Source organism: Bombus pyrosoma, linkage group LG13 (genome assembly GCF_014825855.1).
Source record: "Bombus pyrosoma isolate SC7728 linkage group LG13, ASM1482585v1, whole genome shotgun sequence".
Taxonomy (NCBI): Eukaryota; Metazoa; Arthropoda; class Insecta; order Hymenoptera; family Apidae; genus Bombus; species Bombus pyrosoma.
The window spans coordinates 1,506,574-1,534,107 of NC_057782.1; the positions used below are offsets into that span (position 1 = coordinate 1,506,574).

The following is a 27,534-nucleotide window of genomic DNA, read 5'->3' on the forward strand; positions in this document are numbered from 1 at the left end:
TTCATGGTGAACCTTAACCTATCTCCCTTGATGTTTCTTCACCGTTTCTTTTTAGGGAGAAAATTAACCGTATAGCTAGGATATAGGATTCAGGAAGTGAGTAATAAACACTGGCGAGTGTTTCAGCGCGTTTGAGAATGTATAGGGGGGTTCGTTTAATGGTATGCATTGGAGATTTTATTGAGGAAGTCCTGTTGAGGGATAGGAATATTTCTGTGCTACCAAGATTGATATCTTATAATGGGAAACTCTGGAAATTCTTTTTGATAGCAGTTATATATCGTCGTCGTTAGTGATTTCTAATTGTTAATGGCAACTGCTATCTTTTAAAAACATTGTTTGCTAGTCCGGATAGCGAAAGTTCTGTCGTTCCAATTATATTTTATGACGAGAAATTGTAGAGATTTTTATAAACAGTATCTATTCGCCATAGTATTCGCTCGTATTCGTAAGTATGCAAAAGTATTCATTATCAAGACGTTTCGGAGATTTTGCTAAGAAAATCCCGTTGAATGAATAGAATCGTGTTTATAGTCCAGAGACTTTTATGTTTTATAATCATACGATGAAGCGGTTGAAAGAATTTCTTCTCATAACGATAGTAAATAGTCGTTGACATCCAAACATATACATGCTGCTTCGCCATTATTATTCTCCGAAGAATTTGTTCTAAAACTCTCGCTGGATGAATAGAATTACTTCTGCATTTCAGAATTTGATGCTTCATGAATTTCATGTGATGAACATCTTTCTAATAACATTGGCAAATAGTTGGAACCGAATCGAATGCAAAGAAGTTACCGTCAGATGTCCCTTGAGATTTTTATCATTATACGGCAGATTCTATCGAAAATATCCAGTCTCCAGCAATTTCGGCGGAAATACCGTGCCCCTGAACGACACCATTCTTCCCGAGTCTCTTACGTCCCCTCTAGAAACCCTCCAAGATTCGAGGGAAACTTCACGATCGTCCACTACTACACTAGACAAAACAGTGTATCGATCACTGTAAAAGCTGTACGTGCTCAAAACTCGCAGGAATTCCGTCAATTACAGCCCCGTCTTTTGGAATTCCCACCTAGTAGTCGTCGGATACGAAACGATGTTCCATGACTCTCCTGATCGGTATTCATTGGAATTCGTTTCGATTCCAGATATACATACGTATGTATGTATGTATATTTCGTACCGATCGCACATATATACGTGTGTATATAAATATATATGTATATAGAAATATACACGTAACGTTCCGACGTTCGTCGTCTTCCTCGTCTTCGTCGTCTTCGTCGTCCCTGTCCACGCGATATTCGCAAATTTATGGCAATTCCGTCAATTAAGTCGAGTGAAGCGGAGTCATAACATAAATATGTAAACGGCCACGACGAGCCTCTCTCGGAGTAGCCATATAAGCTGCGCTTGTCCATCAATGTCTCCGCGAAAGAGGTCCAACATGCTCGTAAATGCATACCCAACGAAATGCAACGGTCAGTGGCTATCATACATCCGTACGTGAGGATCCGCGGTATCGCATAACTCGTTCTCCTTCCACGATCCACAAACCGAGTGCATACACGACCGCGTGCGTGTGCATCGCGCGGTTTATCGTTTGCAGAAAATGCGAGGACGGAAACTACGCCGAGCCAGGTTGCTCTTCTCGCATATTTTTCAACCGATTTAGTACGGGCCTCGGGATTACGCCGTACTCTCGATAAAGTTTTCGAGAATAACGAGGGATTTACTTACGTTGCGTTGACTTCGATAATTGCCTCGATGGTGTACGATTCGTTTACTTTGAAGATTAATTATGATTACGTTATGACTGGATTTGGTAGATACGATGTTTTTGATGTTAGAATCGATCGGTAGAATTTGATCGTCGAAAGAAAATGATTAAGGAATATTGAATAATATTTGTAAGTAGTGAGAGGATAAACTACTGGTTGAAATTAAGAGGATGTTTTTAATCACTTGGCATATAACTTTTTTTTATTAATTTACTAACAGGAACTTATGATATTGCAAATGGAATTTTTAGAGATCGACGATTAAAATAACCAAACTGATTTTACATACTGTGAGAGTGTGTGTTCTTAAGTGGTTAGTGAAACTTTTAAAATATTAATTTGAAATGATATTTCTTTAAATTCATGGTAGCAAACTTTTACTTGTAAAACTACTTAAAGAGCGTGATACAATCTAAATGAATATGACATTGCATTAGCAAATGTACTTCATAAATCCTGAAGAATTACTTTCTCTCCCATATTCATGAAAAATTCTTAATTTATTTTAACGAATCTTAGATGTCCCTAAAATTGATACAATTCTATACAATTTTGTTCTTTTCCTTTTAAAATGAATATAGATATTACGATATTCTCATGATATACAATATCGATATTAGAACTTGTTCGAGTCATTAAAAATTCGAAAAGTCATAATAATTTTGGACACCATGGTATGCAAGATACGATCGTTATGTATTATTGGTTTATAATAGCATAACATTGTTTTGTAATATGTCGAAACAGCTATTATAATTAGTAGAAATGTTTTATTTATTTAATGTACATACTTTTTCTAAATAAAAGACAATAAGATAAATGATGCTCAAACGTCATGTCGCAAAAGTATTCGAAATGTTCGAATATCACTGCGAGTCACTGTATGTATAATTTGTTTCAGTGTGAGAAAATTCGATTAGTCAATCGGAATTTATGAACGCGACTGCGAAATCACGGGAACGAGGGTCGAACAGGAAGGGTGGCTGCCGCGAAAGCTTTCAGGCTTTGTCGTTTAAAATGCAGTAGTATCTTTGGCAAAGTGGGCGGTTCGCCCCGTTCTTTCTGGCAACGTGCCCGATATAAACTTCTTAAACGATTTCTTAATTCGCCACCCCGTCGGGGTACACTCGGTTCTCGAACCTTTTCGGCCATGTTTCTGTCCCACCTTACCTATCCCTCCCTCTCACCTATTTGCAACCCTTTCGTATCCCCTTACCTCGACGTCTCTTAATTTCCACGAAACCCTCTCGCTACGTTCACCCTTTCTCTGTCGGTCTTCGCTTTCCACGAGCGAATGTAATTAATGTTTAGCATCCGCGTTATTTGTTTAGTTTCATTTCATTATCTTCGAAGGCGTCGACTACGACGATTTTATGCAAATAGAGGCGAAGAGACGAAGTTTCACGTCCTACTCTCCCCTCTCCCCTTCCGACCCTCTTCATTCCCTCTTTGGCTCTGGCTTTCCTGAACACGTTTCTTATTGTTCCTGCATCTCGTCCTTTCCTTTATTATCACCAGTTCTTTATACGTTTTTCTTCCTCCGTCCTTTTTCCCTTCTCTTTTCTTTTTTCTCCTTTCTTGTCGCTGTTGCTATTATTATTACGATCGTGACGAAGATCCGCATTATCATTTTCCCAAGTCGCTTCGGTACTCGACGAATAAATATCATTCATAATTCATTCCACTTCTTTGGCGTTCATTAATCCTCTGATTAAATGTATCTCATTATTTAAGAAAGCCCGGCCCGTTTTATAAAAGCGGCAGAAGTTCCATTACCAGGCGCGGGTGAAATTCACGGCAATACAAGTCCTTCCCTTTTCTCTTTCTATCTCTGTCCCCCTTATTGTTTTGAATTTAGTAACGAGAGTCCCTCGGCTAATCGAAGCCCACCCCTCCCCACCCCTTCCGCCCTCCCCTTCGCCTCTCTTCGATCTCATTTTCGCTTGTTAATTAGAATTCACGGCTAAGGGATACGCGTAATTTGCCAGTGGACCGGATGCCGGCTGAATAATTGTACTACAAGCGTTTCGACGAGTTGGAAACACTTTGAAAACCGATCCCTCTCGCAGAACATTCTTACATTCTTCTTCTTTTGCTAAACAATAAAAGAAAGTTGTTTAATGGTTAATGAAACGTGTATATATAAGATTATCGCGATTTCTCATCGTAAAATTGAAATAGCGCCCTGATAGATATGTGTGGGTTCGTACGTGTATGATTAGAAGCTTGTTGCGAATACCAGCTTGAAGATGACTTTCTGTTTCGCGGTAAGAGAAAGTATAATGACACGCAGAATTGTTGAGCTACAATAGTTGCTTTTGGTTTGTGGTTTGGAAGAGGGAAGTTAATAATGTGCGGTGCATTCGAGAGTTTTCAATGAGAAAAACAATATACAATATAATAGCGTGACATTTTCCTCGTTCATCATAAATTCGAGTATTTAAAAATCTAAATTTCCGTAATCAAAACTCCAAGAAATAATTAATATCTCTAGTATTATTTAATCATCGAAAAGTCAATCGAGCAATATTAAGAAGATTCGAGTTTCCACTGCAGAAAGCATTTTTAGGTTTAATATAGCTGACTACGTCAAAAATTCGAATTCGAATTTGTATAATTGAAATTCCACAAAATAATTCCGCTATACCGTTATCAAAAACTTCGAGTTGCCTCAATCAAAATTCGAAAAAGTAATCCAGGACACCCTAATAAGTCAAATTCCGTAATTTCCGATTTTTTTATTCATGTAATAAATTTTCACCGCTGGAAATAAGCGTCGATTGGAATGGGGGTGGTGAAAAGCGGGGAGGTCGAAAGAGACAGGCGAACGACATGAACGAAGGGTTGGCCGTGAGCATGTTGCGCGACTTATCCAGACGCCGTATTTAAATTCAGGCGAACTTTGGAGCCGTAAGTTTGGGCCGGGCCGGGACCAGCTGAATTGAAAAGCTAATTCTCGGCGTACAATCGACTCGTCTCGGCGTAGGGCAAACTTTGTGAATGTGTCTCATTAACCGGCTGCGAGTAACGTGCGCACGCGTAAATTCGCGCGTACCCCGAGACGCGTGTGCGTGTTAAAGCGTTTCACTCGGCGTAACCACCGCGTAATCTCTTCCACGGTCACATATTCCCACCGCGTATTTCAATTCAAAGGTCATACGTCGGATTTCGTGGAAGCCCGACGGCAAGTGTGTCTTATTTTACCCTCTTATCGATCTGTTATGTTCTGTTATCTGTTCAAGATTCTTTATTCATACGCTTTTGCTTCTTTATCCTCTTCTTCTTGATCTTTTCGTGATGTTCTCCATTCGAATTTTTATTCTTCAAAAGCACTTAAAAACGAGGTTTCTCTTTAATCTGTCAAACTCATTTTTTAATTGAACATTTCTACGATTGTGAAGTTTTAAATTAACAAAGATAAATCTGTTTCAGATAGATCGATTTGAAATGAAGTAGCGTATTGAAAAAAGTGACTCCCTAACTAAATTGGGGAATTATTATGTATATTCTATGTACTGTGTATACCTATGTATGTTTAAGAGATTGGGAATCTAAGCGACTTTTTAAGTCGTTCCTCCTGTTTAATACGTTAAATGAAGGATTATTTTATAGTAAAAGAATTCCACTTTCAAGTCAAATCTTGTTTTCTCACTGTATTATTTGAATACGCTAAAAAGTAGAAAGGAAGAGATCGGATGTCCGGAAAAAAGGTGGCATCTTCACTCAACAAGGGAACATAGAAACTGGTGTATGCAGGAGGTGCATTATTCCGTGGAATCGAGCGTGACTCAGTTTCCAACTATTTTCCCTACTTTCCCAATTAACGTGGCACGCGCGGGTGTGTAGGAATACAGTTAAAATGGCACAGTTTTCGTCGACCGCGAAGCCACCCCTAAATTCGGCTGCACGCGGTCGCATTCCTGTGTTTTAAAATCTCGGCAAGGGCGCGGGAAACAAAAGGCAAGTTGCAGGGACGCGCAACTTTCACCCCGTACGTGTGGCGGAAACGAGAGAGAAAACGGGTATAAAAATAAAAAAACGAGAGAAAGAGAGAGAGAGAGGGAACGGTCAAAAAACCGGGGTAAAAAGACAAGAAAAAGAACGTCGGGGAAAAAGGAGGGAAAAAGGAGATGCATGGGGGTGTGAGTTGGTGAAAAAAGAAAAAAGAAGGAAAGGGATTCGCTGAACCCGGGGCTCCAACGAGCTAACGCTTTTATTATCCGTCGCTTTAATTTAAGCGGCTCTAGTCGCTCCGTCACGGTTCCAGGTGTGAATTAAGCGCGGAATAAGCGAGCAGCCGCGTATCCACTTTCGGCGCCCACGGCGATGCGCGGAATAATTAAATGTGTGTTTTGATAAACGCAAACGAAACCGTCGCCATGCCACCCCTCCGCACAGCAGTCAGAGACGCAAGAAACATGCAATTCCACGCCCGTTTCCGAACCACCTAGCAGAAATTTCACGGGCAACCGAAGGACACCCGTTTTCCCTTGCGCTTCCTCTCCCTTCACTACAGTTATCTTTATGCAAATATTCCTCCTACGCTTCATTGTGAACCAATTCGCTATCCTTGGTCGCGGGAGCGATCGAAGAGTCGATGGAGGCTTGATGGATTAAGCATGGTTTATTGCTGTTTGATCGTTTTGAAGGGATACTTTTTATGGTTGGCGGTTCGTTAATAGTGAATGGGGTTACTAGGTTACGAATTTGGAGATTTTATCAATTATCAGAGACTTTGGTTTTGTTATATTGCATCTATGCAATAGGAATGTCGACTAATTCCAAGTGCGAAAATGTTTACTATTTTTAGTCACATTTATTGGCATATTAATACATTAACTATTATGTTAGAAAGCATATAGATTTACTGAACTACATATTCGTTGGAAAAAATATTTATAAATCTTGAATTTTACTATTAATATTTTATGTTATTATTATATAAAGGAAGAACTTTTAAGTCGTAAAATTTATTACTTTTATCAAGAATAAATGCTTGATTTTTTTCAGTTACAATTCAACGGAAGATACTCTTTTATTTCTAAGAATACCTTTATTTCAATATTGTCCTCAGTGTGTAAATCGATCGTCAAGTAGGTGCGTCGGAGGCGCGTCGCCCTTCAAGGCCAGAAATCGTAAACAGAGTCCTCAGTTTGTTTCGAAAGTTTGAACCGTGCGGAGTGATGTGCGCGTTCGTCTTCTATTCCAAAATTGCGTCGTACTATATTGAAACTGTACGAATGGACGATATCCGAAAAATTCTACGCTATCCGTCATTCCGTATCAGTCAAGATAGGTTCGTGCCATTTAATTCTGTACACTCTATTGCCATTTGCAGTCATAATTATCAATATTGTCTAGTGAGACAAAAATTCTACGTTGTATAAACACTTTTTTGCAATCATTTTACACGTATTTCACAATCACTTTTTTCTTTCGAATTTTAAGATACGAATTAATGGATTGTAAATTGCATTTGCTATAGCTAACATAATTCTCTTAAATATTTTTACTTGCTTTTAATGATATGTGTATATTGCTATTTTCCCAATTATCAAAATTTTACTTAGTTTAAAGTAATTTTTATCGTTGTAGATGTAATTTTCCCCTGAAAAGAAGAATTCTGTGTACTTTTAAGTAGATAAAATTAGTCATGGTCACAGATAAAAAGATGCAAATCCTGTTTAACTAAAAGTCACGCGTATTCCATTAGATTTAAACTCAGATTCGTAATTATAACCGACATTCTCTTACGGATGAAAGAAGGAGAAAGAAAAATCCTATGTAACAGATTTCTCGTTTACTACCGCGATGTTTTGTGAATAATTTCACGTAAAAATGTAACACCTATATATTTTTCGGTCAACTCGTTCCCAACGTTTTTCAAAACATCGTTCTCCAATCATCGTGTGTACATTATCGCTCGTCAGTATTTACACATTCGTTGTGACTGACGTAAAATTACTTGTTTGCGTAAACTGTATCTGACACTAGCGTGAAATTACTCATTTTACAAGATAACAGAAATATTTAAAAAGAATAGTAGATAACCTAAACATTCTTCTCAAGCATTCCTATTATATATCTAACAATTATTTTTCGTTTAATTTTAAACAGGATTTCTACAACTCTGCTCTTAATTTTGAATATGAAAATTTCGAGTATGAAATTATTAAATATTTTTCTGCTTATCCTTCGATATACAACTAAACTAAAAGAAATTTCCAATATAAGTTAACTTCGTCCTAAGTTCCATATACACAGTATTTAGTAAGAAAACAAGTTACATAATTTTGAAAATAGAATATACATATGTTTCACGAGTAATAAAAGTTACTTAATTCCTTAATGACGTATTCTGTCTGCCATACGTCAATTCGGCATAAAAATCAGATATAACGAGCTAGAGACGAATCAGTCGAAATCGAAGATGAGATAGCTTATAGTTTTAGAGTTACTCGTTTAAAGATTTACCGTTATAAGGATTTGAACGCGATTTCCCGTTTCAATTTTATGCTGAGGATTTTTCAGAAGTATTTAAAGGCGCTGCCACGTTTGAAACGAAAGCGAGATTAAGATATAAATAAATAAATCGTAGCAGAATTAAAGATTATTGTAACAAATAAATAAGCTAGTAAACTGACCAAGAATAATTGAATATATAACTTATCCGGAAGTTAGATAGTACCGCCTATCAGGCGGGATTTTTTAAAGCGCAGCCGCGTACGACTACTTTCAACGCCAGTGGCAACGCGCGGCATAATTAAATGTGTGTTTTGATAAACGCCGCACGCAACGCTCGCGATCGGGCGTGCAAGCAAGAAACGGTCGACGAGGCAGCCGCTTGTTCGCTGCAAACTTTCATGGAAGTGTCTACACAGCGTCCTTGTTGGAACCTCGTCCTCCCACATCTCCTTCTTTCTCGCTCTAACCCGTGTCTCTACGTACGTGTCTCTCTGTCTCCTTCTCATCTTACTTCCTGTCCGTCTCTCTCTCTCTCTCTCTCTCTCTCTCTTCTCTTCTCCCAGTTAGAATACAGAGGCACGACCATAGGCGATAGGGATTTGTGTTGGGGGCCGCACTGGCACTGCTCTGGAAACTGCTGATTCGAAATTAACGAAAATTAATTGGCAACGTCGCGATATTAATTCCCGAGATTAATTCCCCAGGACGTAGTGCTAATTGATATCTCTCGGTGCCAGGAGCGAGTGAGAGAGAGAGGGTAGTTGCCACCAGGTCAGAGGGAGAGGAAGCATAGAGATCCGCAGCTTGCAACGCAGCTGCACCTTGATCCGTTCGAATCTTGATATCAACATGAGTTAGCGCCTTTTTCGATGCAAAAATTCGAACATTTCGTTTCACGAACGAAGAAGGATCCCGAGATAAAACAAAACTTAATCGTCAGATAAGGTATTTCGTTAGATCTAGTTTTCTAAGGAAAAATATCGAAGTCAGTAATTACGTTCTTATCAAGAAATCAGATAATTTATTCTCGCTATATAATAAAATTTTTGTGTCGAGGATAAGATATCGACGTCGAGGTATTTCTTGTTGATTAATGTTAATAAAAAAAAATTGTAATATTTCATTTTGTAGTTAAAAAAATATATAGGGGCGTGTCATTGTTCAATCGTTCAAAAATCGATTTTAATCGTCAGATCCCGCTTTCGTAAGTATGAACATCGATTCATTTTTATTTAGTAGTTGAAAAATTTATTTTCACGATTGAAACACAGATGAAAATGTTGAATCGAGGATAAATGCTGAACGAGACCGCAGTGTTTCTCGTTAGTTGGGGTTAATAAGATAGAACATGAGTTTCAGCTATATTTAACTTGACACTTATGTAACAAACGTCGCGTCATTGTCGTTTAAGTATGTGTTTGTAAATGATACACGTATATTCCTGGTAATCTTGACGACGTTCTTTATGACGAGTTGACCAAATTCTTTCGATAACGCGTGGATGTGCAGTTTGATTTCTTCTGTTGACAATCGTCAAGAAAATGGAGATAAATGCGTTATAAACGGTTGATAGATGCGTTTTACGGTAGATGCATTTGTCTGGCAACGTATCGTTTAGCGCGGAAGAGAAAGTGTTAGTTTTTCCATTGGACGTCATTCCATTAATGAAATTCTTCTTAGTCTCTAGTAATGACGCTGTTAATCATCTTTCGTCTACATTCGTATTGCATATTTTACAGCTTCTTCATTATAATCTGCGAGAAAATATAAAATATTCCCAGTAACATACTCGTTATAATATTTAGAGGATGAAACGAATCTCTGTCTAGATTTCATCTTCTCGGTTGTATTCATAAAAATGTGAACTTGAATATAAATCCACAGTTTCGAACTAAGTACAGTGTGGCTACGAAACATATCTGTACACGGTCTTATTTGGCAATGAAACTTTTTTCATGTTAGGTTTTTAGTAAATAGTATCCAAATCTTTGTAGTCATATAAACGTATGACTAAATGATACAGAATTTATTATAATTAAATTTAATTAACTGATATATAAATGTAATAATACATGTAGCGGTGTACAAATAGCTTTCGTACTCCCTGTATATCTCATCTCTTGAAATTTTTACATCTGTTTACCTATTCTATCACAAATCTTAGCTATCTCCATTAAAAATCTACGGCCACATAGGAATAAAACTCAAAATATTCCAAGATAAAAAATCCACAACTCGGGAAACCACCAAATTCTAATCGTCGTTGTCTCTAAAGGATCGATCGCGATGCTGCAGTCGATAGAAGGCAATCAAGCATTAATTACCCTCGCGAAACGCAGTAAATTTCAACAATGTATAAAACACGATCTCGGTAGAACGTGTCTCGAAACGAAATCGTAATTAATTCTTGGCATAGGGCGGATAATGAAGACGAAGCGAGGCTTGGTGGATGGTCGTGGCGAATTCTCATTGAAGAAGTGTCGCCCAGGCCGGTGTTTATAGCCGGATAAACCACCGGGACCAGTCGACAATTAAAGTTGAAAACTCTTTGGGCTCGGGGATGTTTTACGTCGGCCAAGACGGTCGGTGCTGAGCTCGTAAAACCTAATATAATTAAACATAAAAATATCCCGGTAGCTAGCCCGAACCGACTAGCTTGGCTGAACGAGGCAAAGTGAATAAAAAGTGCTCTTTATTACAATGAGCTTTAATTAACGCGCGCTCGCTCGCTCGCTCGCGATGACTGCTCGCGTACCGCGCACTTTCTCAACTTTAATTTACAACGTCTGAAAGCGCACCCGGGCGCGTTCGTTACATCGTTGCCATAAAGCATAGACACATAATTATGCGGCGCAGGGTGAATGAACGCGGGACGCTGATTCGTCTACAGGGCATTAAATCCTTTTGTGAAACGCCGTTCTTCCTCCCTCCAGTCACCGGCATCTATGCTATTACGAGTTCGTAAATGATGGATTTGGGTATGGGATAATCGAAACGTCGAATTCGTGTCGGGAAATGTTTGGCAAGATAAATTATTCTCTCGAAATCGAATCATCGAGTGCTCCATATTTTCGGACTGTTTCACTAGATATCACTTGTTTATGAGATATTAGATGAGACTTAACGCTTTTCTAAAGTTTCACGTTTCTGATTAGGAAGTTTGTATAATGAAGTCTAATTTTCGAAAGAAGGAACATTAGATCGCAGAGTGTAGAATTTCTATTGTATTGTGTTTGGAAATATGAGGCTGTGGGTTTGTTGCATTATTATATTCCAAGACAATTCTTAACGGAAAATAATGTACGATTTTTTTAGCGTAATCTATACATATAATGATCGTTTAAAAAGTAACTATATTCAGAGGCTATAGCTCCTATTTAGTACCTCGTGCACATATCTTTTGTACATTATATCCAGATAAATTATATAGATATTCTTCACTCAAAACGTTGAATATAATCATGCCCTCTTTTCGTACCCTAATTGCAAGCAGTCGATGCTTCCATGTATCTCTAACGCTCGAAATTCATTGCCAGTCACTTGCAATAAATAATCACATTACATTCGTGTTTCTATCTTGTCCTACAATATTCATTCATCATAACGATATGATTTTGTAAAGTTGTTTCAAAATGGAAGAATGTGGTAGAGAAGAAAGGATACATATATTAGAGTTACTTTTCCCAATTTATCACTAGCTGAAAGACAATCCACTTATTAAATAAATAAGTAAAACGTTACTTCAACTCGCGCATCGGAAACTTTATACATTAGAAAGATACTGACAATCGAATTTTGGGCATGCTATACTACACGTAACTCTTAATTAACTCATACATCTACAAGCGCTAACATTTAATTCTTCATATAACCACACAGCTCACCATTTGAATAATAAATTTCAGAAAAATCTCGCATAATCTTCTCTAGAATACAAATAAATCTTTTCCTCGTATTTCGAACTGGTAACGTACCTTTCAAGTTTCCATGTCTTCTCGCGATCAAAAATCTTGGCGTTACATTATCCCATGAAACCTTCCCGAATGATATCTTTATTCAAACGACTCACGATCTCGTCATACAATCCCATTCATTTCAAATCACCGATGAAGAAACTCAGCCGCCCGAAGATGAAACAACCCAACGATTAAGCACAGTGAAAGACAATTTTCTATACAGAAAAAATACGCGTCAAAATCTCGGGATCGGCGGAACAAAACGCTCCTCGCGACTCGCGATCTGTGGATTTTGAAGTAATAAATTTCTTGTTGGTCGGTCGATGGTTCGCCGTCAGGTTATGCGCGAAAGTTGAAATTTATGTCTCGGTTGTTTATGATCGGCCAGTGATAAGGGATCTACGGACGTATGACAAATGATCCCGTAATGAAAAGTGAAAGATACTGCGCGTAGTGGATCCTGGTTCTGCATAAATTTCAATGATTTAGCGCGTCGCGCGTGCTGCCGCGTATCCTCATTGAATATACACAACGATCGATAAAACTAAAGCTTGGATCGATCCGCGGAGCGAAAAGTCATCGATCCGTCGTGTAAACGTTTGCTGTTCAACCCCCTGAAGCCACGGCACTAGGTCACACGCCGTTTGTAACTCGAGAATCATCGCGGTCTCATCGTTGCCGAGAGAAGGAAACATACTTTATGAGGCATTTAGACCAAACGAGAAAATGCTGGTTCTTCTTCCACTTTTAGGAAAAGTTTACTCAAATGAAACTCTAAACGAGTATCAGTTTGCCGTCTGACGGCTGCTCGCTGAATTGTAAATCGAACATTCGAATGGTCTAAAAATGCTCTAAAAATGCTCCAAAAGGAATTTGTTCAATTCTTTTAAATCTGAGTGTATATGTATATTACGTATAATATTTGCTCGCATTCGTCATGAAGCAACATACAAATTTCTAGTTATTAATAATTAATTTTCCAATAATTCGCTCACTTGGTTTAAACGCGTCATTGGAATTGTAGATTGGCGACAGTGAAGGCGGGATTAATTGTCGTTGAACGTCTCTTTACACGCTAGCATCGAGCAAAAGAAACATTTTACTTCGTCTGTACCGTTCTCCGGCGAATGGCAGACGTTATGCAAGTGCTTGCGCAAAGATAGCTAATAACATTGTGAATCGCGGGACTTATGTGCTCGCGGTAATGTTTCTCCTTGAAAAAAGATCTTGGATGCGAACTTCCATTTCTAATTAACTGATCGATACGTATTTGGAGAATTCCAACTATTTAAATCGTTTATAATCTTGCAATATTAATTGAAGATTAAATTTATGTCATTTTCGATCCAGTTCTATGTTTCTAATATTAAAAGATATCTGGAGATTGAATGGAATATGTAGAAATTTTTATTGATACGTATAATGTCTTGTTTTAATTATTTAATATCTTTTTAAGATATTAATAATTCTTTTTGTTTACTAAAATGAGAACAGACATATAAAAATGAAAATATCGCACCAGGATTAACTTGTTGTTAAGTAAGCTTAAATTCTTTTGTAATATTCTTCAAAGTAATATCATTTGCTTCCTCATTTTCTTACTGTTAGTTAATTTTAAAACAATATTAAGATTCTAAGTTTATTACCTAGAGAAGTTTATGGCAGATTACGAGACTTTAAATGATTTGATTATATTCTACCGTTTACCGTTTGTGGATTTATTGCCATTAGATTTTCATTGGTTATACATGTATTATATTAGGTGCCTATATATGTATATATTTTGTGCCTTCTATATTATACATGTCTCAGAATGTCTCAGAAACAATCACTGAAGTAGAAAAAACATGTAACATAACTCGTTAAATGTTATAAATGTTATTTATATAAAGACCACAGGAGAAGATCAGGATAAATTACGCTTCCTTTTTTTTACAAGAAAACAATTATAAAATTTTGCCAACCCATCTCAAGATTATTTTTTTATTTGGTTTTAGTATTAAATATGTTTTTTGCTACCCACTCGAAACATTTTAAAAATGTTGAAGCTTATAATACTAGTTATAGGTTTTACAATATTGCACAATGTTATACCAGTCTTTCACAGTACTTTGTGAGAGTTCGGAGCTAATCATTTTGCTTTCAAATGTTTCGTATAATATGCTTCTTGTTAACCATCAAGTTATATCGAATTAAAATAGCTAATATAAATAGACACCTTATTTTTTCTTATAGTGTTCATACATATTAGAATATCTTTCTTGCAAAATAGAATGAGTTTCGTCCAAAATTGGTTAGTTATTTTTCATTTTCTTGTCCGTGTATCATTTATATAGTTGTATAAAGTACAAATTAAAAGGAAATAACACAAAACTGTTATAATCACCATACGAACTTAGAGTAATAGTAACTAGTAAACTTAGTAATAAAATAACAAACGATAAAATAATAATATATATATAAAGACATATGTTAAAATATTTCCCTTATAAAATTGCATCAACTTTGCTCAAAACCAAGTTATTCTACCAACACGAGTTCTTCTTTAATTATCTGTAAGAATATAGCTATCCTTGCACCCAATCCACTCGTACGAAACGAGTACAATATCAACGGGCAGGTTGCTTGAATTAACACGTCCGGATGAAAATGGAGGCGTTGGATCGAACGTAACAGTTGCTCGATCGTGGCAGTCCCTCCGTTGACCTCGTAAAGTCGGATCGGTAATACGGAACACTATTTATTCCCGAAGTTTCGACGGCTCGGTTGAGCCGAAAGCAGCTCACTTGGAGGTAATTACGAGGATTCGCCGTCTTTCTCAACGGCGGCGGCGCGCCGTCTCTGCCCTTCTCTCTTTCTTCGCCTGTGCAAAGTATACTGCCGTCTCGCTCCCGCCCGCCGATTCTATCGGGCATAATTACCTTTCGCTGTCCCTCTCGGATAATCATTGTAACACCTAAGCACCCTACCTAACCTACCGGAGCCTAGCCAGCGTTTCCAGCGTTATTCGCCATCGATCGACCGCCCTGACGACGATTTCCGTGCTACGACGTGGTCATTGCTGCCATACGAGTAGATCGTTTCGCTAACGATTACAGTGTCACTCGGCCAATCTAGGATTATCGCTATTTCGGAAGCCGGCATGCGACCAGAACCGACGCGGTTATCGATATCGCTGCCGTGATTCGTTGAGTACACTCGATAATTCCTGCTTATCAATTCATTTTCCACGTGTCTTTTTTGTTTGATTCTATTAATGTCGATTTATCCTTCTCATAGTACAGCACGAGACAGTATTATAAATTGAATATCTCCTTTTGGTCACTGTTGATATAATTATGTTTTTCGAACGTTAAACATATATCTCAAGTTTGAACAAGACGTGAGGAAATTCGTATTGTATTGATTGCTTTCTCTCGATTTTATGGCAAACGTCTTCTTGGAATATTACAAACTCTTTTCGTTTCGAACAAATTCGAAGATCGCAGCAGAGTTAAATGTCATTGTAGATAGTGCAATTATTAGTAAAGTTGAAAGTATATATTTCTTGTATCTGACACGTGAAATATACGAGATCTTGAAAATGAAGAGATAGTGATAGAGGAAATTATCCATTCTGATTTCTTTGTTATTTTATTACTATTCTAAATTCATATGGTGATTATAGCAGTTTATATTTTATACAATAAATGTTAAGATGAGTATTTTGTAATACAAATTGAAATAGCTAAATAAACCTAAATTGGCGCGAATCTATGATTCCGTGAGGTCAACTTAAAATAAACATATCTAACACGCACAATTGCAAAGAAACATACAAGAGAAATAATGATCACTGCTGCTGTTAACAATCGCAGAAAATCTTGTACTCGTCATTATAATAATAGTGAAGCAAAGTATAGAGTGTGTATTGTTCGAATAATTATGAGCTGATCATTATTACCACGCAGTGTCACACTTAATTCAATGAGTCATGTAGTGACATAATTCTTCATAATAATCTTCAGAAAATTAAAAATATTGTCATTCGATATTTTCAATATAATTACATAGAATCTTACCTCATTAAAAAAGTACTTAAAACGTCGCCAATAAATCCGCCACCTAATCGAATTTCCAGGAAACATTCTCTTAAAAAAAAAGGCAGGTACGGAACGAATCGTAAATCATGAAATTTTATTCTCGGAATTCATCATCGTCTAAGATATTAATCAAATTTAACACCGTCGTCCTGGCTTTCCACATTTTGTTCCGTGTCTTACCGCGAGACGAGACCGGTACGCTGTACCGTTCGATTTTCTTGGCGAAATCGTCCGTCCGCATGCTGCGCATACCAGTCGCGATAAACGCGCCGGTGAAACGCGATTCCGCTCGAACGTTCCCCGCGCATTAACGGTACGTCGCGTTAAGAGCTTCGAGAAGAAGAAAAAAGGATCTTTCTATCCCTTCTTACGATCAATTGCATAACAACGACTGCCATAAAATATTTGACATGCAATTGTGTTATAAAAAGAATTATTCTGGAAGAAGGAGAGAGAATTTACCTCGAGGAAAATAGAGTAAGGTAGGATCATTTATAGACCGTGGATTTTTATGTATTTATGAGAAATTGAAATAGTCTTCGAACACTTATCGTAGAAAACTTGTATCTACATATTGTACGTGCTACGTAAAACATTTTGGAATTTCATTGTCACTGTAACAAAATGCGTGGTGATGTCGTGATTATATTCGTAAAATTTGAACCCAATCTGAAATTCTAGGATTCACCATTAGGTATCTATGTCATCTTCTTGCTAGAAATAAACTTATGCGAGTAATTTGTTTCTTAGAAACTGAACATGGCTTGAAATTTTCAAATTAACGAAAAACGAAGTCATAGGATGAGCGGGCTCCTAAGCAACTGAAATGTTAAAACTTGGACTTCTGAAATAACCCCCTACCTTACGAGATCATGTTAAGAGATCATGAAATAATCAGAGTGAAAATGGCAGTCGAGGATAATGGGATTCTTTACGAGGCGTTTATCGATCCGTTTCTAGCCGTAGAAAACCAGCTGGCAAGCAATGAATTCGGCAAATGAAACCTGGCGAAAGGCGTCGAACTTACTCCGGGTTCTACCGTCTGTCGTCGGTTAAGATTTAATCCGTTAATCTATTCCCGGTAATAAGGAATCCATAATGAGTCGAAGCACAGACATCTATATCGTTCTACTGTCGTCTGTGGAAAGGGTGAACGAAGACGCAGTTACGCGCTTCGCTCCCCGCGGTTCAGAAGGTGAACACTGAGAGGCTGTCGTTGAAGAGAGGACAGAGAGAACGAGAAACGCGAGTAGAGGACGATGGAGAGGATGTAGGGTGATAGAATTGGTGGGGCGAGGAGGGCAATGGTAGGGGGTTAATTAAGCCGTCCTAATATAACTTCTCCTCGGCCCCCGAGTTATCGAGTATTATTCCGCAAATGTGTCGACCTCAAAGACAATGCCATTCCGGGAAAATTTATTTGTGTCGCTGTACACTGCCATCTCTACCGCCTCGAAACAAACCCGACGAAACTTCTGCCAGGCTCGCGCAACTTAATTAAACCGACCGTGGCCGCGTCGGTCCTGTACGAAGTGTCGACCTCTCCCTTTTCCTATCCTTTTCTCTCTGCCACCCTTGTTCTACCTCGCGATTCTTTTTTATTCCTTTCTTGCTTTCTTCGTCGCGACGCCTTTCGACCGCCCCCTCCCCCCATCCACTGCACCACTCTCTCTGGTTACTTCATTAAACAGTTGGTCGGAGTTTTCCGACCAACCAACGTCGTGTAATTATGTAACGAAAAGTGGTGTCGATGGAAGGGGATGGTTTCAGGGAAGGAATGGGCAGCACGTTGCGTTACACGCGGATTTCGACAGGTAGTTGGGATTGCAGGGTGCAAGAGGAATTCTCGGAGGTGTGTCTTCATTTGGAATGATTCTACATAAATTAATTTGGTTTGGATTACGTGGGTTACGTGGAACATGTACGAGGAAGAATTGTTCAAGAGAAATAGAGAACATTGACTTTAAAATTTGACAAACGCTTCATGGAGCAGTTTGAATTCGTAGAGATTGAAAAATGCGTTTCGCTGTTTGGTTTTCTTGCTTCTTTATTAGGAGCCGGCAAACAGTAACATTTAAAAATATCCTTTGATATCTCATTATCATTTATCTTCAGAACTATTTAATGTAAATTATGGACCAATTAAACTCTGAAAAAATGATTACATCTGAAGACTACAATGCGCTTGTAAAAATCCATATACATATTCGATTACATCGAGTTCGTCAGAACGTTCATTTATCTTAATACGCTTCTACAACCCTAACTGTGGCCAGCGTAACCATAATCTTACACTAATACGTTTACTTAACTGACCAATATGAAGCCAAGAAAAATATTCATTTTATATCTACTCTACGGTACTATATAAATTCACAAAAATTCTGCAGAGCCCGAGTCCTTTATCCTAGACGTCACTAGAAATCTATCCGACAATAAAAAAAATTTTTGTAAAACCCGATATATAGACCGATGAGGACCCGAAATCCAAGTCGTTCGTCGAATTCACCCTGTGGAGAGATCGAATGTTGAAACGGGGGTTCGAATTACGACAGGGGTGAACGATCGTGTCGGGCCAGGGGCGTTGGTATTGTTGCCTCGGTCGGCCATCACGGTCGTTGCAGTAATTATGTGCTGACGTTTTCCTCGGTAACGTTTCCAAGTGAACCGCCGTGAAGATGCTTCCCAGAAGTCATCAGCGTTGGACGAGTTCGTTCAGCACATGTTAAGAGATCCACTTGTCGTCGCACAAGTGGCGAGGAAGAAGGAGAAGAAGCACGAGGAGGAGGATCGGGAGAATAAATTATTATTACGCTGGTAAATCCGGTCAATCTCGTGGACGGACTCCGATGCGCGGCGATGACGACGAACCGCCGCCAATCGCCGCAATGGAGATGCATGGGAGTGCGTTAATCCACACAGAATGTTCCGACACTTGACATTTCCTTTAATAATGGCGTCTTCATTCGTTGAACCGCAAGTTCAAGTTAACTGGGGAGCTACGCTTAAGGAGCACACTGTTCTCACTGCGCATGCTAAAGATCTATGGAATTCGTACGGAGAACTCACGAGTTCAACTCGTTTTTATCCCCTGGTGAAAATAATTAGAGGATCGCGAGCATGATGTATGTGCAAGTCCCTTTTAACAAGATTCTCAGAATCTTAGATTTTATTTACGCTCATTGTTTCGTTTCTGATAAGGAATGCTTTACTTTTGTGCATATTTTCTTGGAAATCTCAGTATTATTGTTTTTTCTGCAAATGTAGTAATTTTGAAAAGTTGATAAAAAATAATATTCCATGCTCGATATTTTTATGGCAAACAAAAAATATTCAAAGTTCCCATTTTATACTATATTTTATAATGTAGAGATTCGATTAAAATATGGAGATTCTGAGAATCGTAAATTTTATTTGTGAAATTTCGTGTACGTCTCGTATTGTTTTATTAGTGATAAGGATAATCTTATTTCTTTACTTTCTTGTTGATAGTTTTAGGATAGCTATACTTGTTTCATATATAATCGTTACAGAATTTGAAAAAATATTATTCCGTGTAATATTTCATTCCATAAAGAAAATATGCGGTATTGATGTGATAAAAATATTCCAACTACGTTCTAGAAAGCTCTATTAAAATATAGAGTATTAAAATATAAGAGGTTATATTAAAATATAAAGCTTCTTCTAAAAGTTTTTATTCTCCCATACCGATAGATGTGATCATATTACGTGTATGTATAATACTAATAGATGTTCAAAATTTTCAGCTACTAATTCTCTCTGAATTTTAATAATCTTCTCTAAAATTACCTACTCAACTTTACCTTATTTCGTCTCTAAAATATCGAATAATAAACAAAATCGGAGATAACTATTTTACATATACGTTCCGAAGATCCGAGATCGCAAAGTACAGCACAAAGGACTATAGAAGACACACATTGACTAAAATGTACACGCGTGAAATCAATTTGGATGAAAGGCGAAGACATTAATTAATCGATACGCTTTACCAGGTCGCGAGTTAAAATACTTGCGCAAATAAATGGGTTCCCCAAGTAGAAACAGGTTAAATTATACATGCACATACATGTATCATACATACGACATTCTATAAATACGACGCAAATGCAATTTTGATCGTCAATTTCTGATAAGAATCGCGCGAGGAGAAAACAGAGTAGGGATGTTATTACGACTCGAGTGTGTTACGACTCGGGGTTACAATGAAAAATGCCGAGCGAATTAATTCATCGTCTCTTTTTCTCGTTTATCTCCATACAGTAGTATGCAAAAGTTCCCAGCGGGAAGGGTCTTACATAAATGGAAATACATATCCCACTTTAAAAATTGAAGATCGAAAAAAGACATGATAAGTACATTTTTGTTGATTTCTTGATTTTAATGTCACTTTATGATTAAATAAAAGGGCTTTGATGTAACGTAATTGAAAGTGAAAGCAACCGCCAATAGTATAATATAATATATGTGGCATAATTATTAAGACAACAAAAATCTTGAAAATGTTAACGAATATGATAAAAACCAATATGAAAAATACACATTTAATTTCAAAACCGAATAAGAAAATTATTTTGGGAGATCCCCGAAATTACTGAATTCCCTTTCGTAGTTACGATATTAAAAAGCAAATTTCGATAATGTAAACGATGATTGACAAAGAAGTTGAGTTATAAAAATATTGCGTTAACGCCCTTAATGTGTTCAAATTCTCCAATATTGCTTTTGAAATGTAAAGTGAAAAGTCTGTCTAACTAGAAACTTTTGTAGAGCACTGTATGAGAGCTCAGCTCGTGGCGAGCAAACCGAATGAAAATTGATTCGACATTGATAGTCACGTTTCATAACCTTGACGATGATAATGGAGAAACCTCGGTACCGATTAACCTTTTTCCACGCGAACTATATTGACCAGTACCTACTTATGACCATAGTCTTGGCTGGCGTAGCCGGGGTAACGCAGCTAGAATAATCGTCTTAGCAGTAGAACCGCGAGAGTGCTGGCAGTATCGTTGGAACATCTAGAATTACGCTCATTAACACCAAGGCATCTGCTAATGATCTTACTTGGCTCCGGATTGTGTAACTCAAGGACTGCGCGGAAATCGGTCGCCGTGTATAATAAGCCTCCTCGGAATAATGTTATTCCTTATACGAATTACGACGTACTCCCGTTGTCTTCCTCTAACGCCGAGTTATAAATCAAATGTTCACTCGATAAAAAAGTTCAACAGACAATTGCTTATTTCTTTCCTTTTTTTTTTTTTTTTTTAAGTGCTTGAGATTAGTTGATTCTTTGTTCGGTTTTCTCGTGTCACGTTAATTATTTATAATTGCATGAAGTTGAATATTGGAATTTATGGAGGAAAATGCGTAAGATTGTTAAGAATGGTTTAATTAGCGTTTAGTTGCTGGAATCACGAGATTCATATCGTTTAATATGTGATTTTGCAACTGAAATTTTATTAAGTAGTCGTTTAAGAGGTATTCAGAGAACATAGAAACATTGCTGAAATTTAAAAAATCTGATAAACTCTAGTCAATCATACTTTCGCGTTGCAAGCAATTAGGCATCCATTCCATCGCAAATATTCAAGCAATCATTACACAGAGGATTGTCATTAATTATCAGACACATTTCAGATACGAGGGATATTTCGGAGAATCTTTTAAAGTCTTGTAAAATCTTGAAAGTTCAAATAAGCATACACCCAACCATCCCAATTATAGAGAACTAATTAACAAAAGTATTTAAAATTCGAAGAACATTTTAAAGAATTTTAGAATGCTATAAAATTCTGAAATACAAAATGAGCCAACCAATAATAGAGGGAATTAATTAGCAAAAAGTTTCTAAGATTCTAAGAATATTTCATAGAATTCTAAAATTTTATGAAGTTCTAAAAGACTGAACTTAATATTTTATGAAAAATAGCTATGTTGAAACACGAGATATTCATCGTAAGATCCTCGAACCGTATCTATGGCCGTTGATGTGGCACCGGCGGATAATTATCGTCGGCTAGAGTCCTTGGGCCACGATGTTGAATCGAATTAGCTAATCTCGTCGTTGCGCCTAGGCGCAAGACACGGAGGTGTTAATTTCCATGTCTTTGATTTTTGGCAAGAGAGTGTTTCACAACGTTGTTCCAATCTAAAGACCCGGCGCTCTTATTCCCGATATCTTGAACGCCCTGTGGCAGTTTTGTTACTCATCCCACTGTCGAGAGCTGGTACACGCGTTAGATTTCGACGTGAAAGAGGCGAGGAGCCGCGCGTGACTTAGCCTTTGCGAACCGAAAAGGCTTTACGTCAACACGATCTAATAAAGTCACGACTCTTGGATGCGAAGGTTAACATTGTTCCTTCCTTTGACTTGTTTTCACCTAGTCGGCGGCAATTCGCTTTACGAGCTATTCCTTTGCACCTATCCTCGTGTCTCACTTTTAACTTCTTCGATTATGTGCAGATTGAACGTACAAGAGTGATGAAATATGTCTTTATATAGGTTCACATAGTTCATCTCGATATTGTAGAATGTTTATAATAAGCATAAAATAGCGATGTTGACCTTTGGTGTTTGAAATATATCACATGATTCGTTCCTGTAAGGATGATAATGTAGGCTTCCGATGCGTGACATATTAGGAAAAGATGCTTCAAGTATCATAAAAAAATCTCATCTGCCCGTATAATTTCCATGTAATCTCATTCCACGAATATTTCACAAACATGTTACTGCAAATAAATTCCCAGATAATTCCCATAAGTTAAACACTCTAATTCTGAAGTACTTCCATTTATCATCTACAACCAGTCGAAAATTTTGGGTCAGGATACTTCTTCAGTTGTACCTATATGAACATAGAATCTCTATTAACTTTGTCATTAACATCGCGAATATCAAGAATACTTTCTTCCGCCAATATATTGTCATCTAAAAGATTTTCCAAGCTAATACGATGCTAATTTGACATTTTTACCATCTAATTAAAAGTGTTATAAATAATAGCTTTTATAGAACACGTACTAACTCCAAACTTTTGACCAACAGTATAAATCCTACTCTATCAAATATTGAAAATCTAAACAGTTCAAAATATCCAAAAGAAACCAACCGCCCTTCAAAAAGCGCGCACAACTAAAATCGATCAGCGTGATAGATCAAAATAGATCAGAATAAACGAGAAGTTGGATGAATCACGATATTCTAAGGCGCCTGAGAATTCCACAGGACCGTCACAGATCGTTTATCAATTGGAATTATTGATCATCAGCGAACGTAGCCTAATTTACAGAGCGAGAACGAACAGAGTCGGCTTAGGGTAGCGGAGCGTAGGCCAGAATGACACTCTTGGTAATCCCCCGACCCTTCCCTGTCGTTTCTAACCAACAGATCGGTAAGGGGGAGGGACGCGATGCCTCACGGTACTATCGATCATTCGGCAGGCCTCATAATTAGCAATTAACTATATCCATTAGTCGGTGATATAATTACCATGTGCTCCTACTACCGACGCTTAACCCGCCGTCTGCACGGCACAGCGGACGTTGCGAGGGGCTGATTTTCGCGGCATTAGCAGGTACATCACGATAATTATACGATCGATTATTCTAGGAGACCGACGGAGGGGGGCGGGAGGCAGAGGACGAGGGGGGCGAAAATTGCTCCCTTCGTCCCCACCAAAGTGTCTAGTAAACTTGGCTAGTTTCGACTCGAATCGATCCATCCTATTTTCGATAATTCAAGGTCCGCGTGTCCTTTCCACCTTCGTTGTAAGCCGTGTTCTCTTTTTGTTTATGCCGCTTGCCATGTGTATTAGGACACTTGCTCGACGTCACTTTATTGAGGAACTTGAATAAATTTTACTTCGTTTAATATTATTCATAGTAAGGCACACGTGATGCGAATGAAAGGATACATTTGTAATAAAATAATTAGAGAATAAATGCAGTGAAAAACAGTATTATCTAACTTGTATCTACTAGTAATTATTATATACCTACTAATACTAATGATTGATAGTGTAGGTTTTGTGAATGTAGGAATATTTTTCAACCTGTGACTATTATTGTATTCCTTGGTATAATTGTCATTTTAATCGTCTCTGGAAGAGCTATTATTTTCTTATGAAAGATTATTATACGTTAAATATACATTAAGGATACGTTAGGTAGTAATTTGTTGACTTACGATTGTTTCATGAAAGTTTCATGAATTATTCGTCGGTGTTTTATTTTAATTTTGCTCGAAGCTGTTCGAAGTCGATGACGTACTGAGTATGTCATTTATCTATTTAAGTCTATTTATGTAACTCAAGTCTATGACAGCACTCTGTTATAGAATAATCTACTAACTAACAATATAATATTAATGTATTGACAGATTATAAGTTAAAGTTGCGAACTATTCTTGTACAATTTTATGCCAAACAGAGTAATCAATTGATTTATAACATATAAAATTAGTCGTGTATGTAAAACTTCATTCGTTTTATTACCAAACTTGTTTCTATTATGCAATAAAATATATTAATGCTAATAATTTGTTACTTACGACTTGTGATATCTCACTAGGAGCATCGAATTGGCAACTTTCAATTGTACAGGAGGACCTAGGCCACGTATTTTAAATTAAATCTGTCATTCGTAAAAGTCTTACGATAAATCCGCGGCTTCGAATGGATTGAACTATTCGCCATCAAGCCCTGCCAGAAGGTCAGTCGCATCGTAATAAGACATTCAGTTGCGATGGAATCGATAGTTGGAAAAGTTATTAACCCGGCACATGCCGGTCATTTCGACGTGGCGGTTTCTGCTATACACCGTGTAAATCCCTCTGCCCCCTGTTCGACCGGCCTCGTGTATTCTTCTTTCCCAGTCTGTGTCGAGCGGTCGAAATGAAATTTAATCACCGAAGAAGTTAGAAACGGGCCAGGGCGACGACGCGTGTGCCGGTTGAATTAGCTGCACGAGACACGGCACAGAGTTCACACACGCGGCTGAAACTTTCAGCCGGCCCTCCTCGGTAATTATTATCGTGGGATTGGTATAACCGTTGATTATGGCTATTATAAACTGTCGGGCAAATATAAGAAGGTTAGGGGTAGGGCGCGGAGTCGGTGTTAGGTAGTTGGAATTAGCCGGGCAGGATCGGCCTAGAACTATCTTGGATACCGCTGATTGCGGAATTAGAATTTATATGGATCTGTGCACGCGAGCCCGCGAGCCCAGTGGCTCTCAATTTCTGGTCCTGGTCGTTAAAACGAGCTTGTCGTGATACGAACGATCTGTTTTCGGGCCGCGGTCGGTTTACGATTAATTCTAAAAGCTCTCGATATACCACTTAATTCGGCCAACGATATCAGCGATTAACGTCCAGCAATGATGTGGCGCCTACATCGCCCCGCCTCTGGTGTCCAGCTCGCCAATTCACTCAAAATCTCCTCTCTTCTCCCTCGTCCATCCCTCCTTTCCCCATATACCACCCCCTCACGTTTGATCACCCTCTCCCCCCTCTCTCTATCCTCTCTTCGCTTTCCACCCGCTTTGCTCGTCGCACGCAATGAAATTACTACGCGTCCCATGAAAATAATCTAATTGAATAACGCGTCGTTATCATTTTTGCGTAATAACGATGAGGGCAGACCTTGATCGTGATTTCGGCCAGGGAATATGGCGATGTTTGGTGAAAACGATAATTGTCGAATATAGCCCCGGCGACAGTGCAATACGGGTCGATTATATAACCTGCAGCAGATTAATGTTTCAAGGAACGTTGCTTGGGGAATTCTGCGGTGCGATATCACTGGGTTAGTTGAATCGGTTTGCCCGATTCTCCACGGTGATTCGGGTGGGAGATTAAGATCCTTTCGTTCCTTAGATCTCGTCTGTATTTTTGCCCATATTTACTCCTCTAATTTAGTCCCATTTGTTATTCTTTTTTTTTATATAATTAGTTTACGACCGTTTAATTTAATATCCTCAATACAATATAATATCTGTTATAATTCCGAGAAGGTTGATTTCGTTTTCAAAGGCACCTTTGATATAAATTGAAAACACTAATTGTACTTGCTAATTTGTATAGTGGACCACTTATGCTGTAACATATAATTAGCATAAAGTTATAGAAATAAGTAAACGAAATTTTAAATTGCGATTCTGTCGCACTCTTACTATTAAGAGTAAGTTGAACAATTTTGATAAAAGTGGTATTTTATTAAATCCTCCGAAACCATTATTGAAGAGTGGAATTATAGCTACAGATACGTTACTTATGAACATAGATAAAGTTCTACTTCTTCCCGGAAAAATTAAAACGCAGATTTTCAACAGAATTTTATAGAAATATAATGTGAGATTTATAGACAGAATTCATAATAGAGTATCATCGATATATCGCATGTTTAACGAACAATCTCAAAAATATTTATTTGGCTCATTTCTACTCGAAGCTAGGCTCGAATTTCCCTATACTCGAATTCCTTCAATTAACATAATCATTACCAGTTCCTCAATCACTGGGGTCATCTATCACCACACAAAGCCCAGTATCGTCCCACAGTATCGAGAGACAATCCGTGGACAGGGAATCCCCAGGAAGCCTGACGGCTGATTAGAGCCCAAGCTGCTTGAATAATATTTGTCGTCGACTTTCTTCTTTGGACGAAATCCGCACCACGTTCGATTCTCCTATGCATATGTAAGAGCCGTGCCCGGCACTCGAATTGATGAAATTCCCAACATTAATTGTATCACAATGGTAATTGAATCTGCGGAGCGCCGTCTATTTGAACAATAGTTGGTTATATTATGTAGATTTGCCGTCGTAGCCTGGTACCCCGCCATCCAGCTTGCCCCCTCTTCTCTCTGGGTTCACTCTTACCCTTCCTCCTTGTTCCCTACTGCCCCTTGTCACCCCCGTCTTCCCGTTACCTTCGCTGTTCCATCCCCTTTACACCCCTTTCAACCCTCTCCTTTTCGTTTCAACGACGACGGTTGCTGCAGCACCGCCTGGCTGTTTAAACACAGACGATATCAGAACTACCAGAACTAACGTACGGAGTTAGCACGGGTTAGGTGACTCGACTACGGTCGCCATTATCATAATTGCACGCGGAGTTCCTTCGACGAAACTCGGCTGACCTATCGCAATGGGAATAGACGATGATCTCCTTGGTGACCTGGAATCAGTGCGCGACCGGGAGCTCCAGAGCT

At 38.2% G+C, this 27,534-nt stretch overlaps 1 protein-coding gene across 4 annotated transcripts in view; it reads left to right on the forward strand.

The window, feature by feature from the left end:
- LOC122574459 (POU domain, class 6, transcription factor 1) overlaps positions 1–27,534 on the forward strand; it is a 210,151-nt gene that overhangs the window by 116,990 nt on the left and 65,627 nt on the right. Inside the window, exon 1 of one of the 4 annotated variants that reach the window (XM_043742094.1) lies at positions 7,065–7,083. The exons of the other annotated variants lie outside the window; for them this stretch is intronic. The gene's annotated coding sequence lies outside the window, so the exon portion shown is untranslated. Of the gene's footprint in view, positions 1–7,064; positions 7,084–27,534 lie in introns of those variants that run through there. 4 annotated transcript variants of the gene reach the window in all.